Here is a 20,305-nt window from a genome sequence, read left to right on the forward strand (position 1 = left end):
ACTTCATGATTTTCATTACCATGCTTCTTGAACTCAAATTGGTTTGAATTTTTGCATGAATGTACTCTTGTATGTCTAGTTTACATGTGAATTTTCTTGGAATTATTTGTGGCATTTCCTAATTGTTTGAGATTTTCTCCCCTGTTTAGTCATATGTTGACTTTTTGTGACACATGTTCCCATTTCATTTGTGAAATTCTCATACTTTATTAGATGGACATGAAATTTCATATGTGATTAGTAGACATCTTAAGCTTTGCCATGGTTTTGATCCCATTCATTTCTCATATGCTATCACTGATTTATGATTTTTCTAAGTTGATGCATGTTTGGTTGACTTCTTTGAGCATGTTCAAAATTGTTTTGACTTTCTGATTTTCATTGACTGCCTTCCACTTGTCCAAATGAGATGAAATTTGACATGCTTACCATGCTTTGGGTTGTGATTGGTCATGATTTATTTGGTGATTTTTGGAAATGTTTAAGATTGCTTTTGAGTTAAGTCTTGCTGTTGACTTCTATGAGCTTCTGTTTGCAACACTTTGACCTAAATTGTTCATGAAATGATGATGATGATGGATATGAAGTTGAACCCAATTGAGTTTGCTTCTTGATTGCTTGAACTTGATTTTGATTGAAATTCATTTGCTGTTTTGACTTTCTTATCTCTTTTTGACCCTAGGCTTGTCCTAGTGGTCATGTTGCTCATGTTTAAGTTTGTTGTTTCAGGTTAAGCAACAAATACCCAAAGAGATCACTACAATTTGATTGAGTTCATTTGATTATCATGAGCTAACCTATTTGTTTTGTAGGTTGCTTGGCTCATATGCCTTGAGCTTTGTGCTTTGCCCATTTGTCTGTTTGTTTTGACTGTTGATTCCTACTTCCTGTTGCTTTAACTTTTGAATTGTGTACTGATCTGTTTGACCATTTCAGGTACCTTTAGTTGCTTAGTTCTTTGAACTTGCTTTGCTTTGCTTTAAATAGCAACTTGCTTGAGGTATAATCTTTTTTTCTTCATGTAGTCTGGAAGACCTGGCCTGTTACTTGGCCAGGCAACTGTCTGAAGTCCTCCTTAAGAGGCAATGTTTGTGATTGTTTAATTTTGTCCTTGCATAGAGTCAAAGACCTCCTAAGTGAAGAGGCAATTGGCAGAACCCAAGGGATAAGCAACCTATCCCCTGCTATTCTGTGTGTCATCTGCTTTGCTCACACCACTGTGTTGATGCATTGCAGATACAAACCCAAGATCTTGTACAATTGTACAGTTGAGTCAGTTTCAAATGTGTAGAAGGGTTCCCCCTTTCTGAACCCACACATTCTTGTCTTAAGCTCTCCCAGGCCAGGGATAAGAGCTGTGAAGTCTTATCTTCACTCACCTTTCATCTGCTTCACCTTAGCCCCTCAATGGCAAGGTTAAGAGCACATTCACCCAGTTCCAGAGGTTTGTTTGTTGAGGTTGATATGACCCCTCGACTAAAACCTAACCCTTGTTTGAGCCACTTGCTTGTGTATAGTGTGTGCTATTTGTGCTTGTATGTTTGTTTGACTTGCTTCCTGTGCAAGTTAGGGTTAGTTTAGACTTACTTCCTGTGCAAGTTAGGTTTTGCTTGGCTTGCTTCCTGTGCAAGTTAAGTGTGTGTGTGGCTTGCTTCCTGTGCAAGTCATGATTAGGATAGGCTGGCTCCCTGTGCCAGTTAGCTAGAAACCTTAACTTAGGGATGATTTTGCATGATAACATCTAGGCTCGAGTCGTAGTCTCCCTAGTTGTGTCTCCCTCTGTTATCTGGTTAGGCTAGTCCTGTATCCCTCTGTAGGGGAACTACGTCGCCCTGATCCTCATACCAGATGAGGTACGTAGGCAGGAGATGAGCTGATCTCTCCGGGCGCCTGTGTCTTTGTTTTGTCTTGTTGTGTGCTTGGAAGCCGATGTAAGTCCATCGAGTGGCAGTTAGGTTCCAGTGTGCGTGTGTTTGGTTCGGATGCTGATGTAAGTCCAGTGATTGGCATTCAGGCTCCACGTTTGCCTTTGCCTGTGTTTGTTTGTGTGTGTGTCAGCCGAGCTACGAATGTTCTGATTCTCCTTCGTCCAAGGAGATACGTATGCATAGGATGCGATATCCTAGCGAGCATGTGTCGTTTCCCCAGTCCGAACTACTTCGACTCTGATGTCTATGCCTGATAGACTAAGTAGGCCCAGGATGCGATATCCTGCCGAGTCAGTTTCAGTCAGTTTTCTTGTGTCTCTTTCAGCCAGTGTGTGTGAGTTTGAGCAGTGTTTAGCAACCATTTTCCTTCCTATTGTGCGTGGATCCCGTCGAGTACGACGGATGCGTAGGGGTGCTAATACCTTCCCTTCGCATAATCGACTCCCGAACCCATTCTCTTTGGTCGCGAGACCATGTTCTTTCCTAGGTTTACTTCGAGCGTTTCCTTTCCCTCTTTTGGGATAAATAACGCACGGTGGCGGCTCTGTTGTTTCTTCTTTTCCCGCCGGTTTTTCGCGTGATGCGACAGCTGGCGACTCCACTGGGGACTATAGAGAAGTTGACCTGTGCTGGTCCATCTTCCCTAAGCGAGTCTCTCCTAGCGCTCTCTAGGTTAGGGTTTTGGTTGCTGTTTGTTGTTGTATTTATTGCATTCATTTGTATATATTTGCATTTACTGTTTGCATTTATTTGTTTGCATTAATGTTTGCATTCATATTCATCTGTTCACCTGGCTGGTTGTCTGTTTCTCTCTGTTGGGGTGGGAGTTACATGAGGTAAAAGGCCCAATACCCAGGCCATGAGTGAAATCTAGGATACTTAGGAATAGAGTGATTCATGGGAAGCGGGTGGTATTGCGCCACTTAGCGGAACATTGATATCACGAGCAGTTCAGACCCTGGTGGGATATTATCGTTACATACTTCGGGTGTGTATATGATGATGTTCTGCGAAAGGTTATTTATGCTGCGTTTCTCTCGACCTTACCCTGGCCTAGATGACACCCGTGAGTGGGGAGGGAATGATCATTATTACAGGTATAGTTGGTGACTTGTTGGTGACTTGTTGGTGACTTGTGATCCTGTTGGTGATTATTGGTTCAGAATTTTGGGGTCTCAGATGACTTTGGGTTTCAGATGAATTTGTGGTTCCGAGTTCAAGCCGAAGCTTTGATCCTGTGTTCTGAGAGACACAGCCAACCAGTCGAGTCTGCATCATTTGCATCATAGCATATTTATTTTTCAAAAGAAACGCAATAAAAAGGATACAAAAAAAAAAGGAAAAAAAAAAGAAAAAAAAACTAATCCCTGCATGCATATCATTTCTCAGGTACATTCTAGAGCTTGTTCACTGATAGAGATGGCAACAGTCCCAGAGTTGAAGCGGAAGACTTGTTCCTACAGCTTTCACCGTGAACCTTTGACGTCTCTGATTGAGTTGAGCAACCTTATGACCAGTGGTAACCAGAAGGGGTTTGTTGACCAGTATGGAGATATTCTGACACTGTTGAAGATGGTAGTCGATCCGGTGCCGTTGCAGACTCTTCTACAGTTCTACGACCCAGAGCTTCATTGTTTCACCTTTCAAGATTATCAGTTGGCGCCTACTCTTGAGGAATACTCCATTCTGCTGAGTGTCCCGGTCCGGTATCAGGTTCCTTTCTTGGATGTGCCCAAGGAGGTTGATTTCAGAGTTGTTGCCAGAGCTCTCCATTTGGGTATCAAGGAAGTCAGTGATAGTTGGAAGTCCAGTGGGGATGTTGTAGGATTGCCTTTGAAGTTTCTGTTGAGGGTAGCTAGAGAAGAAGCGGAGAAGGGAAGTTGGGAAGCCTTTCATGCTCAGTTGGCCGTCATGATCTATGGGGTCGTCCTGTTTCCGAGTATGCCCAATTTTGTTGACTATGCTGTAGTCAGTATTTTCATTGGAGGAAATCCAGTTCCTACTCTGTTAGCTGACACTTACTATGCTATTCACAGTAGGCATGGTAAGGGTGGGGCTATCAGGTGTTGTCTCCCGCTTTTGCTCAGATGGTTCTTGTCTCTCCTGCCAGTCAGTGGACCTTTTGTGGATGCTCAGAGCACGCATAAGTGGACTCAGAGGGTTATGTCTCTTACCTCCTATGATATCAGGTGGCAATCTTACCGGATGGATGTGCGTAACGTCATTATGAGCTGTGGAGGATTCCGTAATGTGCCACTCATAGGGACTAGGGGTTGCATCAATTACAACCCGGTTCTTTCTATCCGCCAGTTGGGGTTTGTGATGAAGGGAAGACCACTTGAGGCTGAGGTAGCTGAAAGTGTGTATTTTGAGAAGCAGAGTGACCCGGATAGATTGGAGCAGATAGGGAGAGCTTGGAAGTCTATTGGTGTGAAGGATGGATCTGTCTTAGGGAAGAAGTTTGCCGTTGCTATGCCCGATTACACTGATTGGGTCAAGGAGAGAGTAGAAACTTTGTTGTTACCCTACGATAGGATGGAGCCGTTGCAGGAGCAACCACCTTTGATCCTTGCTGAGAGTGTGCCTGCGGAGCACTACAAGCAAGCCCTGATGGAGAATCGCCGTTTGAGAGGGAAGGAGCAAGATACCCAGATGGAGCTGTACAAAGCCAAAGCCGATAGTTTGAACTTGGCTCATCAACTCAGAGGAGTGCGAGGAGAAGATGCTAGCAGACTGAGAAGCAAGAAGAGATCCTACGAGGAGGTGGAGAGCATGTTAGATGCAGAACACCGGGAGTGCCTGAGGCTGCAGAGGGTTGAGGCCAGCTATCAGAAGAAGATCAGAGACTTGGAGAAGCAACTCAGAGATAAAGACATCCAGTTGAAGAAGGAAGTAGACTTGAGACAGGCATCAGAGAACCACCTTGGAGGAGAAGTGTTAGAGCTTAGACGACAACTGAAGGAGAAGATCACTCTTTTGCCAGAATGTTCAGAATGTGACCTGTTGATAGACCAGTGTCAGTACTTGAAGACCCTCATTCCGGGAGGCCGTTTGCCTTAGCTTGTATCTTTGATATGTATGTTGAGAATCACCTCCAGGCTTGTTGGATGGGATTCATTGTTGTACTCCGATTGTTTGGATTTTCTTTGTCGACTTTGTTGTATGATCTTGTTACTCATATAGATGAGGTTGTTGGTTTCACCTTGTACTCATCACTCTTGTGTATGTTGTTTCTGTGCTTCTATGTTGTTCTTGCTGCAGGTTGCCATCTTTTGAGGATGACTCAGGCTCTTTGAATGCCTGAGGAATGAACATATCATGTGCATCATACGCATCATTAGCACCATACTCATATCATTTTGCATAACAGGTGCTCTTGGTCGTGACTTCTCACTCTTGGTTCCTGTTCAGGCAGGATAGATGATCAACATCCACACCGCTACTCAACAAGACTGAATCAACAGAGAGGTATGGATCAAGTTCAAGCTGAGTTGGCTGAGATGAAGGCTAACATGGCCCAGTTTATGAATATGATGCAAGGGGTTGCACAAGGTCAAGAAGAACTTCGAGCCATGGTTCAGAGACAAGAGGCTGCAATTCCAGGGGTCAACCATGCTCCGCCAGAGGGAGGCCCGGTCAATGATAATAATGTTGCTGCTGCTGTACCCATCAACAACTATGCTGTAGGTGATGAGTTGGGGGGTATTCGAGTCAACGGTCAACCTATTGCTCCAGACGCCGCTAATGCCAGAGTAGTCCGTGCTCCGGCCCGTAATCCTGCTCCGATTGTTGACAGACAAGAGGATATGTTTTCTCTGCTCAGTGAAGACGAAGACGTTCTGGGAAGGGTTAATGAGAGGGATCGTAAAGTTGATGCCCTTGCTGAGAAAATTAGAGCTATGGAATGTCAGAATTCTCTCGGTTTTGATGTTACCAATATGGGGTTGGTGGAAGGTTTGAGAATCCCTTACAAGTTCAAAGCGCCTTCCTTCGATAAATACAACGGTACTTCTTGCCCTCGCACCCATGTGCAGGCTTATTATCGAAAAATCTCTGCGTATACCGATGATGAAAAGATGTGGATGTATTTTTTCCAAGATAGTCTATCTGGGGCTTCTTTGGACTGGTACATGGAATTGAAGAGAGATTCGATCCGATGCTGGAGGGATCTGGGTGAGGCCTTCTTGAGGCAATATAAACATAACATGGACATGGCACCGAGCCGGACTCAGCTGCAGAGTCTATGTCAGAAATCCAATGAAAGCTTCAAGGAGTACGCCCAGAGGTGGCGTGAACTGGCTGCTAGAGTCCAACCCCCTATGCTGGAGAGGGAGTTGACAGACATGTTTATCGGTACTCTTCAAGGTGTGTTTATGGACCGGATGGGGAGCTGCCCATTCGGTAGTTTTTCTGATGTTGTCATTTGTGGAGAGAGGACTGAGAGCTTGATTAAAACTGGGAAGATCCAAGATGCTGGTTCCTCTTCTTCTAAGAAGCCGTTTGCTGGGGCACCTCGTCGAAGAGAGGGTGAAACTAATGCTGTTCAACACCGCAGAGATCAGAACAGAATTGAATACCGTCAAGCTGCTGCAGTAACCATTCCGGCACCTCAACCTCGTCAACAACAACAACAAAGAGTTCAACAACCGCAACAACAACAACAGCAACGTCCGTATCAGCCCAGACAAAGGATGCCTGATCGACGTTTTGATTCGCTACCCATGTCGTACGCCGAACTGCTGCCCGAACTACTCAGGTTGGGGATGGTTGAGTTGCGTACAATGGCTCCGCCTACAGTATTGCCTCCTGGGTACGACGCCAACGTCCGTTGTGACTTTCACTCTGGGGCACCAGGGCATCATACTGAGAAGTGTCGGGCTCTCCAGCACAAGGTCCAAGATTTGATCGATGCCAAAGCAATCAACTTCGCTCCAGTGCCTAACGTCGTAAACAACCCTATGCCTCAGCATGGTGGGCATAGAGTGAACAATATTGAGGGGAAAGAAGCTGAAGATCTGGTTGTTAATGTTGATGATGTTCAGACTTCTCTGCTAGTTGTGAAGGGCCGTCTGCTGAATGGGGGTGTCTACTCGGGCTGTGATGAGGATTGTTTGGGCTGTGCAGAATCTGAGAATGGTTGCGACCAGTTAAGGGCCGGTATCCAGGGTATGATGGATGAGGGTTGTTTGCAATTCAGTAGGGCTGTAAAAGATCGTGGGACAGTGTCAACTATCACCATTTACTTTAAACCGTCTGAAGGACGTGGACAAAGGGTCGTTAGTGCACCTGCAACAAATGGTACCCCAGTTACCATTTCCGTGCCTGTAACCATCAGTGCTCCAACTACTATCGCCGCGTCTGGAAGAAGGGCTGTTGAGAATAGTAGAGCCGTGCCGTGGAAGTATGATAATGCTCACCGCAGTTACAGAAGGGCTGAAAGTCAGACGAGACCAGTGAATCAAGCTCCAGTGACAATTGGTTTACCGAATAGAGTTCCTGCAACTGTTGGTCCGGCTGTGGATAATGTAGGGGGTCCAGGAGGTTTTACCAGAAGCGGTCGTCTGTTCGCACCGCAGCCTTTGAGGGACAATAATGCTGAGGCTCTCGCCAAAGCAAAGGGTAAGCAAGCTGTGGTTGAGGAAGAACCTGTCCAGAAGGAAGCGCCCGAGGGGACATTTGAGAAGGACGTGGAGGAGTTTATGAAAATAATCAAGAAGAGTGACTACAAGATTGTAGATCAGTTGAATCAAACTCCGTCCAAGATTTCTATACTTTCACTGTTGTTGTGCTCTGAGGCACACCGTAATGCCTTGCTGAAGATGTTGAATCTGGCTTACGTGCCTCAGGAGATTTCTGTCAATCAACTGGAGGGTGTGATGGCCAATGTGAGCACCAGGCATGGTGTAGGATTCACCAACCTGGACTTAACGCCTGAAGGGCGAAACCATAACAAAGCCTTGCACATCACCATGGAGTGCAAGGGGGCAGTGTTGTCTCACGTATTGGTAGACACCGGGTCGTCGCTGAATGTGTTGCCTAAGCAGATTCTGAAGAAGATTGATGTGGAAGGTTTGTGCTTACTCCCAGTGACCTGATCGTTCGTGCTTTCGACGGCTCCAAACGTTCTGTGTGTGGGGAAGTTACCTTGCCTGTGAAGATAGGTCCTGAGGTATTCGATATCATTTTCTATGTTATGGACATCCAGCCCGCCTATAGTTGTTTATTGGGGCGTCCATGGATTCATGCAGCAGGGGCAGTCTCGTCGACTCTCCATCAAAAGCTCAAGTATGTCTGGAACGGTCAGATTGTGACCGTGTGCGGTGAAGAAGAGATTCTGGTGAGTCATCTATCCTCGTTCAAATATGTTGAGGTGGATGGCGAGATCCACGAAACCTTATGCCAGGCGTTTGAGACTGTGGCTCTTGAGAAAGTGGCGTACGCTGAGCAGAGGAAGCCAGGTGCTTCAATTACTTCTTACAAGCAGGCTAAGGAGGTTGTTGATTCTGGCAAAGCTGAAGGCTGGGGCAAGATGGTGGACTTGCCTGTTAAAGAAGACAAATTTGGCGTTGGTTACGAGCCTCTCCAAGCAGAGCAGAATGGTCAAGCGGGTCCGAGTACCTTTACCAGCGCTGGGCTGATGAATCATGGCGACGTCTCTGCAACCGGTAGTGAAGACTGTGACAGTGATTGTGATTTGGACAACTGGGTTCGCCCGTGTGCACCAGGGGGGTCTATCAACAACTGGACGGCTGAGGAAGTGGTTCAAGTTACTCTTTTGACAGAGTAATTTTCTATTGTTTTGTCATTTTGCATGAAAATCCTACGATCTGCCCAAGGCGTAGTGATTCATTGTAGGGCCTCATCATGTTTTAATGATTATCATTAATGAAGGACATTTTTTGCAATCAAACTTTGTGATCCCTGTCTTTCTATTTTTTGTTTTCATCCTTTTTAAAAAAAAAACAATAAAAATGGCAATGTTTTTGTTTTTTGTGACTTTATTGAACTCTTTTTCTAAAACAAAGCATTAAACATGCAGAAGCGATCTTATGGCATTCACTATGAACAGTTCTGTTATGGCTCAGTATGATTTCGACAATCCCATCTACCAAGCTGAAGAGGAGAGTGAGGAAGACTGTGAACTCCCTGCAGAATTGGTCAGATTGCTGAAGCAAGAGGAAAGGGTCATCCAACCTCATCAGGAGGAGTTGGAGGTTGTTAATTTGGGTACTGAGGACGCCAAAAGAGAAATCAAGATTGGGGCTGCTTTAGAGGACTCTGTCAAGAGGAGGCTGATTGAGATGCTGAGAGAATATGTGGAGATATTCGCCTGGTCATATCAAGATATGCCTGGTTTGGATACAGACATTGTGGTGCACCGATTACCTCTTAGAGAAGGATGTCCTTCGGTCAAGCAGAAGCTTCGTAGAACGAGTCCTGACATGGCAACTAAGATCAAGGAAGAGGTTCAGAAGCAGTGGGATGCAGGTTTTTTGGCTGTTACAAGTTATCCCCCATGGGTGGCCAACATCGTTCCTGTGCCGAAGAAGGATGGCAAAGTCAGAATGTGTGTCGATTACCGGGATTTGAATAGAGCGAGTCCGAAAGATGATTTCCCATTACCTCACATTGATGTATTGGTTGATAATACGGCTCAATCCTCGGTATTCTCTTTCATGGATGGTTTCTCTGGATATAATCAGATCAAGATGGCGCCAGAGGACATGGAAAAGACGACATTCATTACACCTTGGGGCACGTTCTGCTATAAGGTGATGCCATTTGGGCTAAAGAATGCTGGTGCTACCTATCAGAGGGCAATGACGACTCTCTTTCATGACATGATGCACAAAGAAATTGAAGTGTACGTAGATGATATGATCGCGAAGTCGCAGACAGAAGAGGAGCACCTGGTTAATTTGCAGAAGCTGTTTGACCGGTTGAGAAAGTTCAAGCTGAGGTTGAATCCGAACAAGTGTACGTTTGGGGTGAGATCAGGGAAGCTTTTAGGCTTCATTGTCAGTGAGAAAGGGATTGAGGTTGATCCAGCGAAAGTCAAAGCTATTCAAGAGATGCCTGAACCGAAAACGGAGAAGCAAGTCCGTGGGTTTTTAGGGAGGTTGAACTACATTGCAAGGTTCATATCTCACCTAACTGCCACGTGCGAACCAATTTTCAAACTGCTAAGAAAGAATCAAGCAATCAGGTGGAATGATGACTGTCAGAAAGCTTTTGACAAGATAAAGGAGTATTTACAGAAACCTCCAATCCTTATACCTCCAGTTCCAGGGAGACCTCTGATAATGTACCCTGTCAGTGACTGAGAACTCGATGGGGTGTGTATTGGGACAGCATGACGAGTCTGGTCGAAAAGAGCATGCCATATACTACCTTAGCAAAAAGTTTACCGACTGTGAAACAAGATATTCACTGCTCGAGAAAACTTGCTGTGCTTTGGCCTGGGCTGCTCGCCGACTGAGGCAGTATATGTTGAACCATACTACCTTATTGATTTCTAAGATGGATCCAGTAAAGTACATCTTTGAGAAACCGGCTCTCACCGGACGCGTTGCTCGTTGGCAGATGATTCTAACGGAATATGATATTCAGTACACGTCACAAAAGGCCATCAAAGGTAGTATTTTGTCAGACTACCTCGCCGAGCAACCGATTGAAGATTATCAGCCTATGATGTTTGAATTCCCTGATGAAGACATCATGTATCTTAAGATGAAAGATTGCGAAGAGCCTCTTGTCGAGGAGGGACCGGATCCAGATGACAAATGGACACTGATGTTTGATGGGGCTGTGAATATGAACGGTAACGGTGTTGGGGCAGTATTGATCAATCCTAAAGGTGCTCATATACCTTTTTCTGCCAGATTGACGTTTGACGTCACCAACAACGAAGCTGAGTATGAAGCTTGTATCATGGGGATAGAAGAAGCCATTGATCTGAGGATCAAAACGCTTGACATTTATGGAGATTCCGCTCTAGTGATCAATCAAGTCAATGGAGATTGGAATACGAACCATCCGCATTTGATTCCGTATAGAGATTACACCAGAAGAATACTGACGTTCTTCAAGAAGGTGAAGTTGTATCATGTCCCCCGAGATGAGAATCAGATGGCTGATGCTTTGGCAACTTTGTCTTCTATGATCAAAGTTCATTGGTGGAATCATGTGCCACATGTTGCGGTGAATCGACTTGAGAGGCCTGCGTATGTGTTTACAGCTGAGTCTGTTGTGGGTGATGAGAAGCCGTGGTATTATGACATCAAGAACTTCCTCAAGACTCAGGAGTATCCTGAAGGTGCATCGAAGAATGACAAGAAAACCCTGAGGAGGCTAGCTGGAAGCTTCTATTTGAATCAGGATGATGTGTTGTATAAGAGAAACTTTGACATGGTCTTGCTCAGATGCGTGGACAGACCCGAGGCAAACATGTTAATGCAGGAAGTTCATGAAGGTTCCTTCGGTACTCATGCCGGCGGACATGCAATGGCTAAGAAATTGTTGAGAGCGGGTTATTACTGGATGACTATGGAATCCGATTGTTTCAAGTATGCTCGGAAGTGCCATAAGTGTCAAATCTATGCTGATAAGGTGCATGTGCCACCAAGCCCTCTGAATGTCATGAATTCGCCTTGGCCGTTTGCCATGTGGGGCATTGATATGATTGGGAAGATTGAGCCTACTACTTCGAATGGACATCGCTTCATTTTGGTAGCGATTGACTATTTCACCAAGTGGGTGGAAGCAGCTTCCTATGCTAACGTTACCAAACAAGTGGTTACCCGGTTCATCAAGAAAGAAATCATCTGTCGTTATGGAGTTCCTGAGAGAATCATCACTGACAATGGTTCGAATCTCAATAACAAGATGATGAAAGAGCTTTGTAAAGATTTCAAGATTGAACATCACAATTCTTCTCCTTACAGACCGAAGATGAATGGTGCTGTAGAAGCGGCAAACAAGAATATCAAGAAGATTGTGCAGAAGATGGTCGTTACGTACAAGGATTGGCATGAGATGCTGCCTTTCGCTTTGTATGGGTACCGTACCTTAGTACGTACGTCGACCGGGGCAACCCCTTACTCTCTTGTGTATGGTATGGAAGCTGTCCTACCTGTTGAAGTGGAGATTCCTTCTCTGAGAGTTTTATTGGATGTCAAGTTGGACGAAGCCGAGTGGATTCGAACAAGGTTTAATGAGTTGAGCCTTATCGAGGAGAGACGGCTAGCAGCTGTATGTCATGGACAGTTGTATCAGAGAAGGATGAAGCGAGCCTTTGATCAGAAAGTGCGTCCTCGAAGCTATCAGATCGGTGATCTAGTTCTGAAGAGGATCCTCCCTCCCGGTACAGATAACAGGGGCAAGTGGACTCCTAATTATGAAGGTCCGTATGTTGTGAAGAAGGTCTTCTCCGGTGGAGCCTTGATGCTTACAACTATGGATGGTGAAGATTTTCCGTCTCCTGTTAACTCAGATGTAGTCAAAAAATACTTCGCATAAATTGACCCGCTGGACAAAAAGAAAAAAAGAGTCCAGGCAAAAAAAAGGGCATCCCGGCGAACCAAAAAAACAGAAAGGAAAGGTTCGGGCAAAAATTAGGGATAAAATGAAAAGAATTTGTACACCCGGTAAGTCGAAAACCCGCAAGGGAGACTTAGGCAAAAATGGGTATCCCGGTGGATTGAAAACCCGAAAGGGCGATCCAGCCAAAAGAGGGATTAAAGCGAAGACTACAGTCTGAGTTGTCTGTACTTCATCAAGCTTTGTCGTCTGCCATCTCGAAAGATGTGATCCGTCCAGTCATTCTTCTCAGAAAGCAAGGAGTTGGGAGGAAAACTGATGATCTGTGAGTTATAACAGAATTGGGAAATAGTGGATGCCGTGTTCACGTTGCCATTAGAATAGATTTTTTCTTTTGTGCGCAATTACCTCTTTCTAGGAATTGCTTCCCAATGTATTGGCCTCTTCAGGCACATTTTCAATCAATAAAAGTCGTTATTCAGATAAATAGCTCTTTGGTTTTTATTTTTACTGTTTTGTTTGCAAAAATGTCCGAATTTTTGATAAGCATTGCATATAAGAACATGAAGGCTACACAATAACGTGCAAAAAGATGAAACATTTGAAAATCATTTTGAATGTTGAGGACACTTGAGTGTATCTTGTCCATGTATCCCCTGGGGGCATTTTGTTGTGCTGTTTTTCAGGATTGGCATCTGTGAGGACGTTTCCTCAGCAGATATTTTCCCCAAGCAAGTATGGAAGCTATCAGAGCTATGTTCCCCTGCGGAGACGTCTGTGGATAGTGCCTTCTATTCCCCAACAGATCTAAGGATTGCCTATCCCCAGCAGGCCTGTATTTGCCGATTTCCTCCCCGAGTGAGGCAGGTTCATTGAAATTTATCTCCAGCATTTATCCTATCTGTGGACTGAAGGATATCCCCGGCAGAGTTTACCTTCCCCCAGCAGCAGTGCTATTCTCCAACATGAGTGAGAAGTCGTTGCTCTCCCTGCAGATTCTCCCCGCAGAGTTGGAATACCCAATCAGTTTTGGCTCCCCAGCCGGAGTTTTTTCATCATTTTTGCATTTTTGCATTTTTAGTGATCATTGCATCCTCAAACTGCGTAGCATTCCCATTCAATATGGAACATTACGCCATAGAAAAATTCAAACATATGCATTCATGTGTTAACCTCACCAGACCGTATCCCCGGCAGAGGCGGATCATTTCATTCAACATCAGCACAGCAAGTCTGCTACAGTTGCTCTTGACAGCATTCAGGATTGATATCCCCACAAAGGTTTATTGCCTCACCCGTTGGTGACAGAAAGTTTGTTTCTCCCCAGTGAGATCCCCAGCAAGTGGTCAACCTTGCCTTGACATATCTAAAAAGTCGTTCTTGTGATACCGGTAAGTGTCATACTAGCACCCGCGTGTGTTTCTTTGTTTGGTGTCGGTAAACACCATTGTTTCGGTGTCTGTAAACATCGGGTTTTCTCTCCAGTCATCAGTAAATGTCTGGTCATCTTTTTGTGTCGGTAAACACCATTGTTTCGGTGTCTGTAAACATCGGGTATTCTCTCCAGTCATCAGTAAATGTCTGGTCATCATTGTTGGTGTCGGTAAACACCATTGTTTCGGTGTCTGTAAACATCGGGCATTCTCCCCAGTCATCAGTAAATGTCTGGTCATCATTTTTGGTGTCGGTAAACACCATTGTTTCGGTGTCTGTAAACATCGGGTTTTCTCTCCAGTCATCGGTAAATGTCTGGTCATCATTGTTTTGATGTCAGTAAACATCGAGTCTCACCCCGGTCATTGGTAAATGTCTGGTCATTTTTTGATGTCGGTAAACATCATCTTTCGATGTCAGTAAACATCGAGTCTTTTCTGCAGTCATCGGTAAATGTCTGATAATCCCCAGCTAGAAATCCCCAGTAGAGTCATCTGTAAATGTCCTGTCTGGTTTCCAGTTGCAAATATTTGTTTTTTCCCTTAGTAAAGTGTTCCCCGGTCATCGGTAAATGTCTGGTCGTTTGTTTTGATGTCGGTAAACATCATCTTTCGATGTCGGTAAACGTCGAGTCTCATCCCAGTCATCGGTAAATGTCTGGTCATGCTTTGTTTCCTTGTTGATAAAATCAAGATCCCCAGAAGTCGTCGGTAAACGTCTTGTCTGATTACACCACAAAGATTTTGTTCCTCCTCAAGTGGAGACGTCATCGGTAAATGGCCCCGTATGCTTCGATATCGGTAAATATTGAATGACCAGTTTTATCCGCCATCAGTAAATGGCCCCGTTTTCTTCGATATCGGTAAATATCGGATCCCCAGTTGCAGTAGCCATCGGTAAATGGTCGAGTTGAAGTTGATATCGGTAAATGTCGAGTTTCTTTGAAGCCACCATCGGTAAATGGTCTTGCTTCCTTTTTACATCAGATTTGTTTCCCAACAGCCATCGGTAAATGGTCTTGCTGAAGTTGATATCGGTAAATATCAAGTTACCAGTTTCTAACCATCGGTAAATGGTTTCGCCTTTCTGAAGTTGTCAATTGCAGGCGTCATCGGTAAATGACGTGGTTCTTCCTGTATCATATCCGGCAGAGTGCAAATTTCTACGGTTCTTGGTATTCAATCCCTGTTTACCCTGAAAGTCTGACAGCCGTTGCTCTCATCCGTTCGGGTTCCCAGCTGATTGAATAGGGGCAGCTGTAGCACCTCAAATTTGCACCCATCATTGTACATACATTCTTATATTAGGTCATAGCATATCATGGTCCACTGCATAGCATTGCATTGTCCCATTTGCCTCAAGTGCAAGCCAATCAAGAAATTAGGTCAAACTGGTCAGGAGATCAGTCAGTCAAGCAAGCAAGCACAAATTCCATTGAGCCAAGGCCCTAGGGTTGGTCCAACATGTTCACATGACTTGGGGATCCATTTGAAGTGTTTTGGTCAAGGGTTGGATGTTCAGAAGTCATCAGTCAATGCACAATCAGTCAGAAACCCTAAAAGTCAACTGTTGGTCAACTGTCCATTTAATCAGTGATTTGATGATGGAAATTGGTTTGAGAGGTCTCATTCATGTCCATATAGTCCTCATATATCATGTCAAACACCATCATGGAAGAATTTGAAGCCAGATCAGAAATTTCCAAAAATGGAAACTGGACCTGTAATTGAAACCTGCCAAAAATGGAAAGTCTTGATCCTCAAACTTACATCATGATACAAGCTTCAAATGAATTTTTGCCTAACATGAAAGTTGAAGATCTTGTTCTCCCATTTCCAAAAAGTCCAAGAACACTCAATTCCCATGTATGGTTGGCAAGTTATGATCAAATCATTTTCAGAAATTCTTGAACTTCAAAAGGCCATATCTCTCAAACCATTTGGCCAATTTGGGTGGGGTTTTTTCCTACAAGTCACATTTGACCTCCTCTTTCCAAAAATGTAATTTTCATGTACCAAAACTTCACCAATCAAAATGGCATTTTTGGACTTGCATGAATTGATTTCAAGTGTGGTACAAAAGTGAGTTTCAAAATTAACCATTTCTAATCAATTCTACCAATCAAACATGTTCTGAAAATGCATTTGTGTCATGTTTGAAAGCCCAAATTCGTGCAGTACATACACCCATGCTAACTTGCTAAAAATTGGACAAAAGTACACTTTTTTCACCAACTCTATCCCACATTTCCATGGACTTGGATTCAGTACCACAAAAACAGCAGATGTACATCATTTTTTCTGCTAAATGAGAACCCTAGCAGCAGCCACACCAACTCAAAAAATCCATTCATTCTCTCAAACCTCATTTTGACCATTTTTCAAGAATCTTCCAAAAACTCAAGAGACCACGACCTGGCCATTGTTTTTCCATCATTCAAGCAACCTTGTGAACACTTTGCAACCATCCTTCTCCAGCTGGAAGGAGCTTTTATCCAACTGTTATTCCAAAGCAATTCCCATGGCAGATCTGATTTGAGTTACTTCCAAGCTTCATTGAACCACGATTACTTCACTATTCACCATTGGGAGCATAAGGCTGCATCTGTTTAAGCTCATACAAGCCAGAAAACACCTGAATCTTCATCTGCTCTTCAACAGTGGTCAGTTTTCGATTCATTGGTTTTTCCAAACTTTGCCATGCTTAGTGTAGGTCTTAGTACCCTGATCATTATGAGCTTTGTATCATGTAAATTGGTTAAGTAATTAGCGAGAAATCTGGAAATGAAAGTTGATGTTCATATGCTTTTTTGTTAGATTCTCTCTCAATAGTTTGTTTCCATGAAAATGGTGCTTGGATTTGTCATGTGTATGGTCTGATGGTTCTATTGGTGTACTCATTGATCATTTCTGGGAATGTTTATTCTTGAGCAAAGTTTTGATGTTGAATTTCTTTGGTTTGATTCGTGCTTATTGTTGTGTGTTAATGGGAATTGATGTTAGATTGTTGTTTGCCTTGCCATGCTGAACGTTTCTGTGTATGCAATTTGGATTTCTGGAACTTTTTGTAAAAACACGATTTGGAAGGGATGAAGATTGTTGCTGCCCAGAAAACCCTAGCTTCATATGCATTGCCCAGAAACTTGTTGTTTTGTACGTATGCGTGTTCACTGTAGAGCCATGCTAGCCAATCAAAACATTTTAATCCCTGGCCTGAAACGCGGTCGTTTGGTTTAATGAAGGCCATATTTACACAAAGGCCATTCTCGTTCATTTATTCAAATTAATCCATTTAATTTCATATATTATTTCACTTTGATCATCAATTTTGCAAAATTCATAACTTGTTCATTTCAATTCCAAATCCAGTGGGAATTTTTGCATCATGTTCATATGATTGTCTAGTTTTTTATTATCATTTTTCCAGATTTTTTTGATCAGTGAATTTTAAATGGCATTAGGGTTTGTAGAATGTGACCATATTTTGTACACTTTGCCAAAACATTTGTGAAATGGTGATACTTTATCCAATGGCTCCCAAATTTTTTGTGCTTAAACTAGACACATTCATGGTGATTTTGGTGTAGAGTTTGTGAATTTATCATTGCTGGTTTGTGAGTTATGATTTTTGAATTAGGGTGTGACAATTTGTGTCACACCATTGATGTCCAACTTCATGACTTTCATTACCATGCTTCTTGAACTCAAATTGATTTGAATTTTTGCATGAATGTACTCTTGTATGTCTAGTTTACATGTGAATTTTCTTGGAATTATTTGTGGCATTTCCTAATTGTTTGAGATTTTCTCCCCTGTTTAGTCATATGTTGACTTTTTGTGACACATGTTCCCATTTCATTTGTGAAATTCTCATACTTTATTAGATGGACATGAACTTTCATATGTTATTAGTAGACATCTTAAGCTTTGCCATGGTTTTGATCCCATTCATTTCTCATATGCTATCACTGATTTATGATTTTTCTAAGTTGATGCATGTTTGGTTGACTTCTTTGAGCATGTTCAAAATTGTTTTGACTTTTTGATTTTCATTGACTGCCTTCCATTTGTCCAAATGAGATGAAATTTGACATGCTTACCATCCTGTGGGTTGTGATTGGTCATGATTTATTTGGTGATTTTTGGAAATGTTTAAGATTGCTTTTGAGTTAAGTCTTGCTGTTGACTTCTATGAGCTTCTGTTTGCAACACTTTGACCTAAATTGTTCATGAAATGATGATGATGATGGATATGAAGTTGAACCCAATTGAGTTTGCTTCTTGATTGCTTGAACTCGATTTTGATTGAAATTCATTTTCTGTTTTGACTTTCTTATCTCTTTTTGACCCTAGGCTTGTCCTAGTGGTCATGTTGCTCATGTTTAAGTTTGTTGTTTCAGGTTAAGCAACAAATACCCAAAGAGATCACTACAATTTGATTGAGTTCATTTGATTATCATGAGCTAACCTCTTTGTTTTGTAGGTTGCTTGGCTCATATGCCTTGAGCTTTGTGCTTTGCCCATTTGTCTGTTTGTTTTGACTGTTGATTCCTACTTCCTGTTGCTTTAACTTTTGAATTGTGTACTGATCTGTTTGACCATTTCAGGTACCTTTAGTTGCTTAGTTCTTTGAACTTGCTTTGCTTTGCTTTAAATAGCAACTTGCTTGAGGTATAATCTTTTTTTCTTCATGTAGTCTGGAAGACCTGGCCTGTTACTTGGCCAGGCAACTGTCTGAAGTCCTCCTTAAGAGGCAATGTTTGTGATTGTTTAATTTTGTCCTTGCATAGAGTCAAAGACCTCCTAAGTGAAGAGGCAATTGGCAGAACCCAAGGGATAAGCAACCTATCCCCTGCTATTCTGTGTGTCATCTGCTTTGCTCACACCACTGTGTTGATGCATTGCAGATACAAACCCAAGATCTTGTACAATTGTACAGTTGAGTCAGTTTCAAATGTGTAGAAGGGTTCCCCCTTTCTGAACCCACACATTCTTGTCTTAAGCTCTCCCAGGCCAGGGATAAGAGCTGTGAAGTCTTATCTTCACTCACCTTTCATCTGCTTCACCTTAGCCCCTCAATGGCAAGGTTAAGAGCACATTCACCCAGTTCCAGAGGTTTGTTTGTTGAGGTTGATATGACCCCTCGACTAAAACCTAACCCTTGTTTGAGCCACTTGCTTGTGTATAGTGTGTGCTATCTGTGCTTGTATGTTTGTTTGACTTGCTTCCTGTGCAAGTTAGGGTTAGTTTAGACTTGCTTCCTGTGCAAGTTAGGTTTTGCTTGGCTTGCTTCCTGTGCAAGTTAAGTGTGTGTGTGGCTTGCTTCCTGTGCAAGTCATGATTAGGATAGGCTGGCTCCCTGTGCCAGTTAGCTAGAAACCTTAACTTAGGGATGATTTTGCATGATAACATCTAGGCTCGAGTCGTAGTCTCCCTAGTTGTGTCTCCCTCTGTTATCTGGTTAGGCTAGTCCTGTATCCCTCTGTAGGGGAACTACGTCGCCCTGATCCTCATACCAGATGAGGTACGTAGGCAGGAGATGAGCTGATCTCTCCGGGAGCCTGTGTCTTTGTTTTGTCTTGTTGTGTGCTTGGAAGCCGATGTAAGTCCATCGAGTGGCAGTTAGGTTCCAGTGTGCGTGTGTTTGGTTCGGATGCTTATGTAAGTCCAGTGATTGGCATTCAGGCTCCACGTTTGCCTTTGCCTGTGTTTGTTTGTGTGTGTGTCAGCCGAGCTACGAATGTTCTGATTCTCCTTCGTCCAAGGAGATACGTATGCATAGGATGCGATATCCTAGCGAGCATGTGTCGTTTCCCCAGTCCGAACTACTTCGACTCTGATGTCTATGCCTGATAGACTAAGTAGGCCCAGGATGCGATATCCTGCCGAGTCAGTTTCAGTCAGTTTTCTTGTGTCTCTTTCAGCCAGTGTGTGTGAGTTTGAGCAGTGTTTAGCAACCATTTTCCTTCCTATTGTGCGTGGATCCCGTCGAGTACGACGGATGCGTAGGGGTGCTAATACCTTCCCTTCGCATAACCGACTCCCGAACCCATTCTCTTTGGTCGCGAGACCATGTTCTTTCCTAGGTTTACTTCGAGCGTTTCCTTTCCCTCTTTTGGGATAAATAACGCACGGTGGCGGCTCTGTTGTTTCTTCTTTTCCCGCCGGTTTTTCGCGTGATGCGACAGTCGTCCATACTCTTCTCCAGTTTTATGATCCGGGTTTGAGATGTTTTGTCTTCCCAGACTATTTGTTGGGACCTTTGATGGAGGATTATGCCAGCATTCTGGGCATTCGGGTCAGAAACCAGATTCCTTTTTATGTTACTAAGGAAGAACCTGATATTGTTGAGATTTCTCGTGCTCTTTATTTGAGCCCGGAAGTGATTAAGAAAGGTTTGAAGGA

Source organism: Lathyrus oleraceus, chromosome 1, assembly GCF_024323335.1.
Source record: "Lathyrus oleraceus cultivar Zhongwan6 chromosome 1, CAAS_Psat_ZW6_1.0, whole genome shotgun sequence".
Classification (NCBI taxonomy): domain Eukaryota; kingdom Viridiplantae; phylum Streptophyta; class Magnoliopsida; order Fabales; family Fabaceae; genus Lathyrus; species Lathyrus oleraceus.